The sequence below is a fragment of the Sebastes umbrosus genome, chromosome 9 (genome assembly GCF_015220745.1).
Source record: "Sebastes umbrosus isolate fSebUmb1 chromosome 9, fSebUmb1.pri, whole genome shotgun sequence".
In the NCBI taxonomy this organism is placed as follows: Eukaryota; Metazoa; Chordata; class Actinopteri; order Perciformes; family Sebastidae; genus Sebastes; species Sebastes umbrosus.
The window spans coordinates 8,217,895-8,227,736 of record NC_051277.1 but is presented as its reverse complement, the minus strand read 5'-3'; the positions used below and the strand labels follow the sequence as shown (position 1 = coordinate 8,227,736).

General features: G+C 42.1%; 1 long non-coding RNA gene across 1 annotated transcript in view; it reads right to left on the bottom strand.

The window, feature by feature from the left end:
- Positions 1-4,301: 4,301 nt before the first annotated feature.
- Positions 4,302-9,842, bottom strand: part of LOC119494856 — a 91,140-nt gene continuing 85,599 nt past the window's right edge. Inside the window, exon 5 of the long non-coding RNA XR_005208311.1 lies at positions 4,302-5,069. This is a non-coding gene — a long non-coding RNA (uncharacterized LOC119494856). The remainder of the gene's footprint in view (positions 5,070-9,842) is intronic.

The window sequence follows — 9,842 nt, the reverse complement described above, 5'->3', positions numbered from 1 at the left end:
TATAGCAAATTAATGCGCAGAATGTGAATTCCCAGATATCAAATTCACTGGATTAGCCAACAACAGGTATTCAGACTGCCATCTAGAGGGACGGTGTCTGCACTCTCTCTCTGTGTGTGAGAGAGGAGCTTTGTTTCTCACATGCTTTTCTTATCTGAAGTGGCTTCAAACAGAAAGTATTCTTTGATTCAAGGAGAGATAAAGCATGTTATTTAGTCCATGTAACAGTTGCAGACGAAACAATATCACCACAAGATGCATTTAAGAGCTCTCGTTCATTTCACAAGCAGTTTGCCCAGTTGTCTATTCCTAGGAATTGAATTTCCATTTTTTGCTGACCACTTCAAGTACCTCTTGTCCACACTGGCGCATAAAATGACAGACATCTAGCAATTTTATTCAAATTAAATTTGAAATTTAGCAATTTAAAGGTCCCTTATAAGAAGAAGAACAAGAAGAAGAAGAAGAAGAAGAAGAAAAAAAAGGCACTTTATTAATCCCCGAGGGGAAATTCAATTTTTTCACTCTGTTATGTTTTTTACATATTACATAGTACACACAGGCCCGAAATACACACACATGCACAAACAGGACCTACATGCATTAACGGGAGAGATGTCAGAGCGAGGGGGCTGCCCCTGACAGGCGCCCCGAAGAGTTGGGGGTTCGGCCTTGCTTAAGGGCACCTCGGCAGTGCCCAAGGAGCAAACTGACATCTCTCCAGCGATCAGTTCGCACTCAGTAACAGTCCATGCGGGGACTTGAACCGGCGACCCTCCGGTTCCCAGGCCAAGTCCCATGGTCTGAGCTACTGCCACCCTCATTTTTTATAAAAAAGTGAGATTTCCATGTATTTTTATTATAAAGCAGGCTTAAAGGTCACCTATTATTCAAAATGCACTTTCCATGTCTTTTAAACATCAATATCTGTCCCCAGTGTCTACAGTCCCCCCTAGTATCATAAAAGACCATCCTCTCTCTTTATCTCCTGCTCCATCTGTCCGAAAAAGTTTTTTTTTTTTTTTTTTTAGTTGAACGACAGAAAATGAACAATTTTGATAACTAATTAGCACAATAATAATAGTTTTAAGTCATTGATATACAAATCATAAAGAAAATAATTAAAATCACCAATATTAAAGGTCCAGTGTGTAGGATTTAGAGACATCTAGTGGTGAGGTTGCAGATTGCAACCAACTGAATAGCTCTTCGCTCACTCCTCCCTTTCCAAGTTTGGAGGAGAACTACAGTGGCCTTTGGGTAAGGTAAAAATGTGAAAGTCTCTCTCTAGAGCCAGTGTTTGGTTTGTCCGTTCTGGGCAACCGTAGGTGGAGCAACCTGGTGGACTCTGTGAAGAGGACTCGCTCCAAAGAACGTATATTATTAAGATGTGAAAGTCAATTGTTGGTTCCATTGCAGAATCAGCGCCCAGTAGCAGAGCAACGCTTCCGCCATTTTGGACTGAAAGCGACGACCGGACGCCAGTAAAACGTCCACCTACAAAGTGCTGCACAAAAGGGAAACAAAATTATTTCTATTCTATTGTCATAATTTGAATGTCTCTACCCAAAATGTCCTGCGTTGAACAATGAAAATGTTATAAATATGCATACTATTATAACTATTTACTTACTTACTTATTTATTTATTAAACTTTTTGCCCGGTCACTTCCCAGAGGAGCATAAAGTGAACGATGGACATAAATGGAAGTTAGAAAAAGCCAGTACACAGATTTTGAGAGCAATGTCGAACTTTTTCATGTCAAAGACCTGCAAAATCAATGTCCAATAGACCACAGACCATGGAGGTTTAAGAGGTTGTGTCCTGTGCTTTTGACCTGCGTGTTAGTAAACAGCCTACAACTACATTAAATTCAGTTTATGTCGTGCTACTAGCTCTACTAGCTACTGGCCGATGTATGGGGAATTGCATGGCAAGAGCTGTTTGTAGGGCTCATTTTTTTACATGATGCACGTCCTTATTTTTAATTTGCAAATGAAAAGCAACAAAAGTTATAGAGATATTTTAGAGATGTGAGAAATGAAACACCTGAGAGGGAAAAGCTTGACATCAATGGGGATGAGGATCAATGATTAGTGGTAAGGAATCCTGAATTATTTGTCAATTTGGAGACCAATCTGGGTTACAGTTCAAGATAGCCACCTGAAGTTAAGTGTAAAACCTAACCTGTAGGAATACTAGCTTTTATAGCCAACCTCTATAGTAGGTCTTTTTCATTACAAAGAAATAATGACACATATTGTAGAATTTCTGGTATTTTTAGATATTTAAAGTACAGGTTAGTCTACAATTCATTGTCGATTAATCTGTCGATCATTTTCTCGATTAATCAGTTAGTTGTTTGGTCTATAACATGTCAGAAAATGGTGAAAAATGTTGATCCGTGTTTCCCAAAGCCCAAGACGACGTCCTCAAATGTCTTGTTTTGTCCACAATTCAAAGATATTCAGTTTACTGTCATAGAGGAGTAAAGAAACCAGAAATATTCACATTTAAGAAGCTGGGATCAGAGAATTTAGACCTTTTTTTTATTAAAAATGTACTCAAACTGATTAATCGATTAGTAAAATAGTTGACGATTAATTCAATAGTTAACAACTAATCAATGAATCTTTGCAGCTCTATAATAGTCCATAAAACCAGTGAACCCCCCCGTACATCCGTTCTGTTCCACGGGCCACATGTCTTTTCCTGTGTGAGTGAGAGCACACACCCTCCTCCCCACCCCCGGTGAACATATTGCCATTGGCCGCTGTCCAGTTCTGCTCTGCGCTGATTGGCTGGCACGAGCTCTAATCGCTTACAATTGGCCCATTATCTGCTGCATGCCCCACCCCCACCCAGCTCAGGAACAAAGTGGAACAGTGGACACACAGAGAGGAAGGTGATGCAAGGTTTGTGATGTATTTACGGCCCCATATCGAGAGCTTCCTGTGTGTAGCATGTGTGTGAAGACGTGTGTGTTTATGTGATAGCAGCGGCTGTGCTTACTGCTGGGTTCTGCACTGTGTTCAGGTTTTTATAACTCTGTGCCAAACCAAATAACGGGGGAAATGACTCTGTGCATGTGTGTATTTACAGTATGAAGGCTTGCATTGTGTGTGACTGTATGAATATGAGTGTTTGTTTTTGTTTGTGTGTGTGTATACAGTATGTGTGACAGGAGGGTTATTATTTATTGATGAATAAATTGGCTGAGAAATGGGTATTTCTGCATCTTTTATGATGGATTACACACAGAGCGGTGGATGAATGTTGGTGCAATTTACTGAATCTAGAAAGAAGCTATTAGTCTTTAATTTTAAGGAACAAATTATCCATAAAATCACATCTTTGGTAAAACCTTACCCTGACGTGGAAATATCACACATTTTCGACTTTCAGTTTATTGGAGTACGCAGGCATTGACGTGTGGGCTGTGCACTCCTTTTATAGCCATCTTCATCAGCATACATTATTAATTAAAGTTGTGAGGAATTAAGATACACATTCACTGTGATTTTAATTTAAAATAAATAAATAAATGATATGCTTAAATTGAGTGCCAAATTAAAGTTAAAAAATTAACTCAAACATGGTTGCTCTTTCCGTATTTGAAGACTTCGTCATCCAAGCATTTAGAAATGAACATGTTTTTAGAGTAAATTACTTTTTCCTATTGACGAGTGGCTTTAAAAGTCACTCATTATGTGTGACGGACATCTGAGATTCATACATCACAGGTGTGTAAGATACAGTGATTCCTCTTTAAAGGGGACCTATTATGCTTTAGTGCTTTTCCCCCTTTCCTTTAGTGTGTTATATAGTTTGTTGTGCATGTAAAAGGTCTGCAAAATTACAAAGCCCAAAGTCCACACCAAAGGGAATTACTCTCCCCCACAGAAACTGATCTGCCTTGCTTGAAGTCCTGCCTTTCTTCCGTGACATGGTGATGTCACCAAGTAACACATTTGCATACTATAAAACCTGCCTAGCGGCTAGTTTGGTATGCCCTCAAACAAAGCAAGTTAGAGCGGAGCTGGAGCAGAGTCCGAAGAGCTCATGTTGTAGTAGAAACCCAAAATACAAGTATGCACCTGAAAATAAGCATAATAAGCACCTCTTTAAACAAGCGTATGCAGCACTCCGTTGGTATAATCACTTGGGGAGATAATCATCTGCAATGTGTCAAGCAAAATATATCTTTACATAGCAAATAGTTGTTTGCTGCTATATTAATTATCTGGATATCATATAGAGAACCTATAAGATCTAAAAATTCTCCACATCAAACTTTCTGTAAGATTAATAAATCCTCTTTATTTTTATTTTCCTCCTCCTCATCCTCCTCTCCCTTGCCATCTTCGTTACTGCCATCCCATTCCTTTCCGCCTCTCACCTCTCTTCTTCCTCCTCACCCTCATTCTTCTTTACTGCCAACCTGTTCCTCCATTCATCTCTTTTGTTTCTGTCCTGCTGCTCCTACCTATTCCAGCTCCTTTCACTCTCCTCATCTACACATGGATTAGATTCTTCATGCCTGCTCTACCCGTCTCCTCCTATAGTAGATTAGATTGCTAGTTTCTCGCTCTCCTCTGTAGTGGCATCCACATTGTTCTGCAGCTCACTGTCAGTATCCATAAATCCAATTTGCTGTGTGTGTGTGTTTATGTGTGACTGCATCTGCACGTTTACAGCTAATACGATGGCCACTTTGTGTTTGTTTGGAGCTACATTTAGAGCTATAGTGTGCATCGATAACATCCATGCTTCGTCACGCATTTGTGTGTACACGCATGTTTGCAACTGCATGTACCACAGTATGCATTTGTTTTGCACGTAACGGCTTATGTGAGCGTGCATTTATTTCTCTGTCTTGTATCTTTGTACATGTGCAGGCGTGTATCTTTGTAATTATGTGTGTGTTGGCGATAGCTCTGGGTCTAGCTGGCTGTCAGTCTTGATAAGGCCAGCGGTTTGGGAGGCGTTAGTCGGGGCTGCCGCTCGCCGGGCCTCCACTTGGTGGATCTGCTGAGAGGGAGCCGAACCATTAGACACGCTGCAGTGACTACAGAGAGAGAGAGAGAGAGAGAGGGAGGGAGAAAGGGGGGTTGGGAGGTGGCGGGGGTGTGGAGATGTATGGTGAGCAAGGCGGGGATGGAAAAAGAGAGTGAAAGAGATGCGGGAATGAGGAGTGGCGGTGGGGTGATGGAGAGCGAATGAGATTGAGGGAGAAATTGGGAGGGATTGAAGATAGAAAGCAAGATAGGCAGATGGAAGAGCAGGAGGTAAAGAGAGGGAGAGGAGAGAGGGAGGGGGAGGCAGACAGAGAGAGGGTGAGGAGCGAGAGGTAGAGGGGATGGAGGAGGAGAGAAATTTAAAAAAAAGAGGAAGAGGTAGAAAGAACAGCGGGTGGGGAGTGATAAGGAGAGGAAAGGGTGTAACTGTTAATGTCCACCCTCGCACAATATACGTACATGCTGCTCAGTTTGCACACAAGACTGATAAATAAACACAATGTAAGGCAGTGAAATCTCTAAACTAGGGCTGTCAATCGATTCAAATAGTTAATCGCACATTTTTTATCTCTTCAAAATGTACCTTAAAGGGAGATTTGTCAAGTATTTAATTCTCTTAACAACATGGGAGTGGGCAAATATTCTGCTTTATGCAAATATATGTATATATTTATGATTGGAAATCAATTAACAACACAAAACAATGACAAATATCATCCAGAAACCCTCACAGGTACTGCATTTAGCATTAAAAATAATCTCAAATCATAACATGGCAAACTGCAGCCCAACAGGCAACAACAGCTGTCAGTGTGTCAGTGTGCTGACTTGACTATGACTTGCCCCAAACTGCATGTGATTATCATAAAGTGGGCATGTCTGTAAAGGGGAGACTCGTGGGTACCCATAGAACCCATTTTCATTCACATATCTCGAGGTCAGAGGTCAAGGGACCCCTTTGAAAATGGCCATGAAAGTATTTCCTCACCAGAATATAGCGTAAGTTTGGAGCGTTATTTAACTTCCTTCGCAACAACCTAGTATGACATGGTTGGTTCCAATGGATTCCTTCATTTTTTTTGTTTCATATAATGCCAGTATCTTCACTCACACACTTTAAAACTGTGACATTGCGTTAATGCGTTAAAGAAATTAGTGGCGTTAAAACTAATTTGGGCGTTAACTTTGACAGCCCTACTCTAAATCTATCCTCTCTCCTCCTCTCTCACTTTTTCCCTGTTCTATTCCTCCTTTTCCTCTCATGAGCAGCATTAAATATTCTGCCCATCATTACTTGTTCCTATATTCTCCCATCTACCTCTCTCTCCTCTCTCTCTCTCTGTAGCTAGAGGAGGCCAGATATTGTCTCCCTGCACTGTCTCCTCCTCTCTCCATCCTTATTTAGAAGCACCGAATATGTTTCGTGCTTCCTCCATCTCCCGGGGAACATTTGTCTCTTGCGTGTAAGAGAGGTGGTTGGAGTGAATTTGCCCCGTCAACGCGATAAATGTGTCTGTAGCTTCTCACGTTGTTGACTCCAGGTTGTCAGTTTGAATTTGGTATAAGAACTGAAGCTGGACCTGCACACTTAACCCACTCCTTGTTATACATGCAGACTGTTATTATTTAATGACCTCGTAGACAAAAAGCATCCATGTGTGGTGTGATGACAAGGAAAGAGATAGTTGTCAAATTAAGAAATTAATTTTAGCCATTGAATTTACATAATTTGTTTAAGGGTAATACATCATGCTTATTATGGCGAGACATTAGGCAGCTCAAGTGCTTCGTCTTCAAACAGCAAGTGGCTGATACTTTCTGCAATATGGAGCAAAATACGATGTTGCAAAGCTCCTAAATCCCTGAGCAAACTATTAAAGTAGCTGTTGTGATTTGATCATTATTTACGCTTCAGTACATGGGATTTTTCTTGCCTCAAATATTATCAGAAAAAGATTTTGTCAGACTTTTTATAGTGTTGAGGTGAAAGAAAAAGAGGAACACGCCAACACGTTTTTCAAGTCTGAAACCGAGATACAGCTACAAGTCTGTTCAGAGCGGCTTCCACTGTCGTCTGTAATTCAAAAGGGGACTTCAAGTCAACTTCTGCATGACAAACATGAAGGGGTTTTACCGCTTCACCCACTCTACTGCTGCCACAGACACACATTTGAAACTTCCCCCTTTGCCACTCTTCAGAGCTGCTGCGTAAATTATGCATTAAAGGGATAGTTCGGGTGTTTTGAAGTGGGCTTGTATGAGGTATCCATATTCAGTATATTACCTACAGTAGATTTATCTTGCCATCAGACAGCCCTTTCCGATGAGGAACTGAAGCCGTTGTATTCATCTATGCTCTCGCCAAAGCCTCCAGACTCCAGAAACCTGTAATTTTACCACGCAGAACACGGGGGTTGCTGGTCTGTTATTAACCAAAGTCACACAATAACACAAGCAAACTAACCAATCGAGGCAGCGGTAGATAAGAAACTCCCGTCTTCTGTGAGGTCAAATTTCTGCTTTTTTCCAATGCAGTCTGGTTGCTTTGGAAAGAACCTAGACAACAGCATAATTTTCCCGTCGGAAACATAGACTGTATAGCTGTCTGGCAGCAAGATAAACTGGTGAAAATGTTCTAAATATAACGTACACTTAAACTGATTTAATTTTTTTTAGGTAAGCCTTTCTTTTAGGTGGCTAAAATACGTTTTGCTGCCACAGCAGTACATTGCTTTGCTCCTGTCTGCTTCTCCAAACTGGGGGCGTGCCGACCGTCATCTACTGTAGGTAATACACTGACTATGGAGAAGTACCTCATACAACCCCACTTCAAAACACCAAACTATCCCTTTAAGGTGGCACAGCCTTTAGTTTTGAAGATTCGCTGTCTCCTGATACGGTGTCACCGGTCAGAAATGTCACGCGATTGTTTTTTCTGGACCACATGTTTTGCTTTACCTCCACAGTTCTATTAGTTTCAGTGTTTACTTCTCGTTGTGAGGAATGACTGAGTCATGTCCTCTCCCACCGTGACTCCCCCGTCTGGTGTGGACATCATTAAATGAACACACCTAGAGTCACAGTGGCTGGTGGCGTCGGTGGTATTCGCCTGCAGCACTCCGGTAAGCAGCAGCAGTCAGAAAACAGGCCAAATGAAGTTTTACTTTACTACGTGTACCCTTGCAGACTTCTGATTAGTCATAATTCCCATCAGATTTCTCTGCTCTCTGACTCGGTGCCATCGTGACTGAAGTAGGAGATGGTGACGCACCTAACAGCTGGAGATTCCAGTTGGATTATTTTATCAAAGAAAAAACCCGGGGCTCAGAGCTATACATCTCCTCAAGTGTCTAAATAAAGCAAGAAACAAGGAGGAGCTCGTTGCTCATCTTCCTGTGAAGATGAAAAGTAATTTTAAAGGTTCTCCATACGATATCCAGAGCATTAATATAGCATCAAACAACTATTCGCTAGTAAAGATATAGAGAAGTAATGTCTACCTGAGCAGAGAATGAAGTCCCTCTGTGTGTGTTGCAATCAGAGCTTCTCTGTGCTTTGTTGACATAGCCCCGTCGGCCGCACATGCTTTTAGTGCAACGTTGTAGCGTAGAACCCACCCTCCGGTTCCCCCCCTCAGGTAAACACTTTTAGCTCTGTTGCCATTGTTACTGTTAGCACCGTTAGCTGCGAGTCGCCAGCTCAGCCGCCGCCATGTTGATATTGACTGTTGATAATGAGCCATGTGGAGGCAATAAAAATGCTCTCAATCTCGCATAGGGAGCAGCTGCTCTGCAATGTCCTCGTACGGCGGTTACAGCTGATAACGCCTTCCCAACTGAAGGCGCCGCTGTGTAAGTGTAGCACCCACTCCCAATGCAAGCATTTCTCTTACCACTGCATTGCTCTCAACAAGGCAATGGCTAACAATGAAAACAATGTCAACACTGCTGACAGAGCTAACAGTGTTAACCTGGGGAAAACCAGAGGGTGGGCGCTACGCTTCTGCAACGTCGCCGTCAGAACGGTGGACAGAGAATGGTGGGCTAGCCAGTGGGGCACGCTCACTAAAAGGCACACGGCCGGCCCGGCTATCTACACAAAGCAGGAAGAAGCTCTGATTACAACACACACACACAGAAGGAGAGTGACTTCATTCTCTGCTCTTAATATAGAACATATAAAGAACCTTTAAAGCTAGATATGTTGCCAGCATCTGACAGGAGCGGTTAAAGGTAAATGGTCGAGGTGATAACATACGACAAAGGTCACGAGTCGGCCGATCTACAGTGTTGAAACAACTGTTTTCCTGACCCTCTGCCTCTTTTTGGATCTGAACAACTCGCCCACTGGCTGTCTGTGACATTTACCAATAGTGAGGATGTGATGTAACCATCATTGCGGTTAAACTAGGTTAGGCCCTGGCAGTTAGGGGCGGATGCTTATATCACTGTGGTTATCAAGTGGCCACGTGTAGACGAGAGTAACTGTAACATCAGCGCTGCAGGAGTAGAAAGAGCCTGAGAAGGTGTTAACCAGAGTTTAAGAAATTAAAGTGATTTCATGGTTCAGTAAGTTAAAGTATCGGATTAATAACACTGCCTGTCATATTTACAGGCATAACAGGAATAGACAAAGTCACATCATAGATCACACTATGCCGTTTGTTGATGTTATTACTCCAGTATTAATGTTCTAGCCGCGACGCCAAATTGAGCCTTTGGCGTAAAGTGGCCCCTTCCTCACTTCCTCAACTACACACCTGTAAAGTTTCGTGACTGCATCTTGCACGGATGCTACCAAGTTGACAGAATCTGTCCACAGTC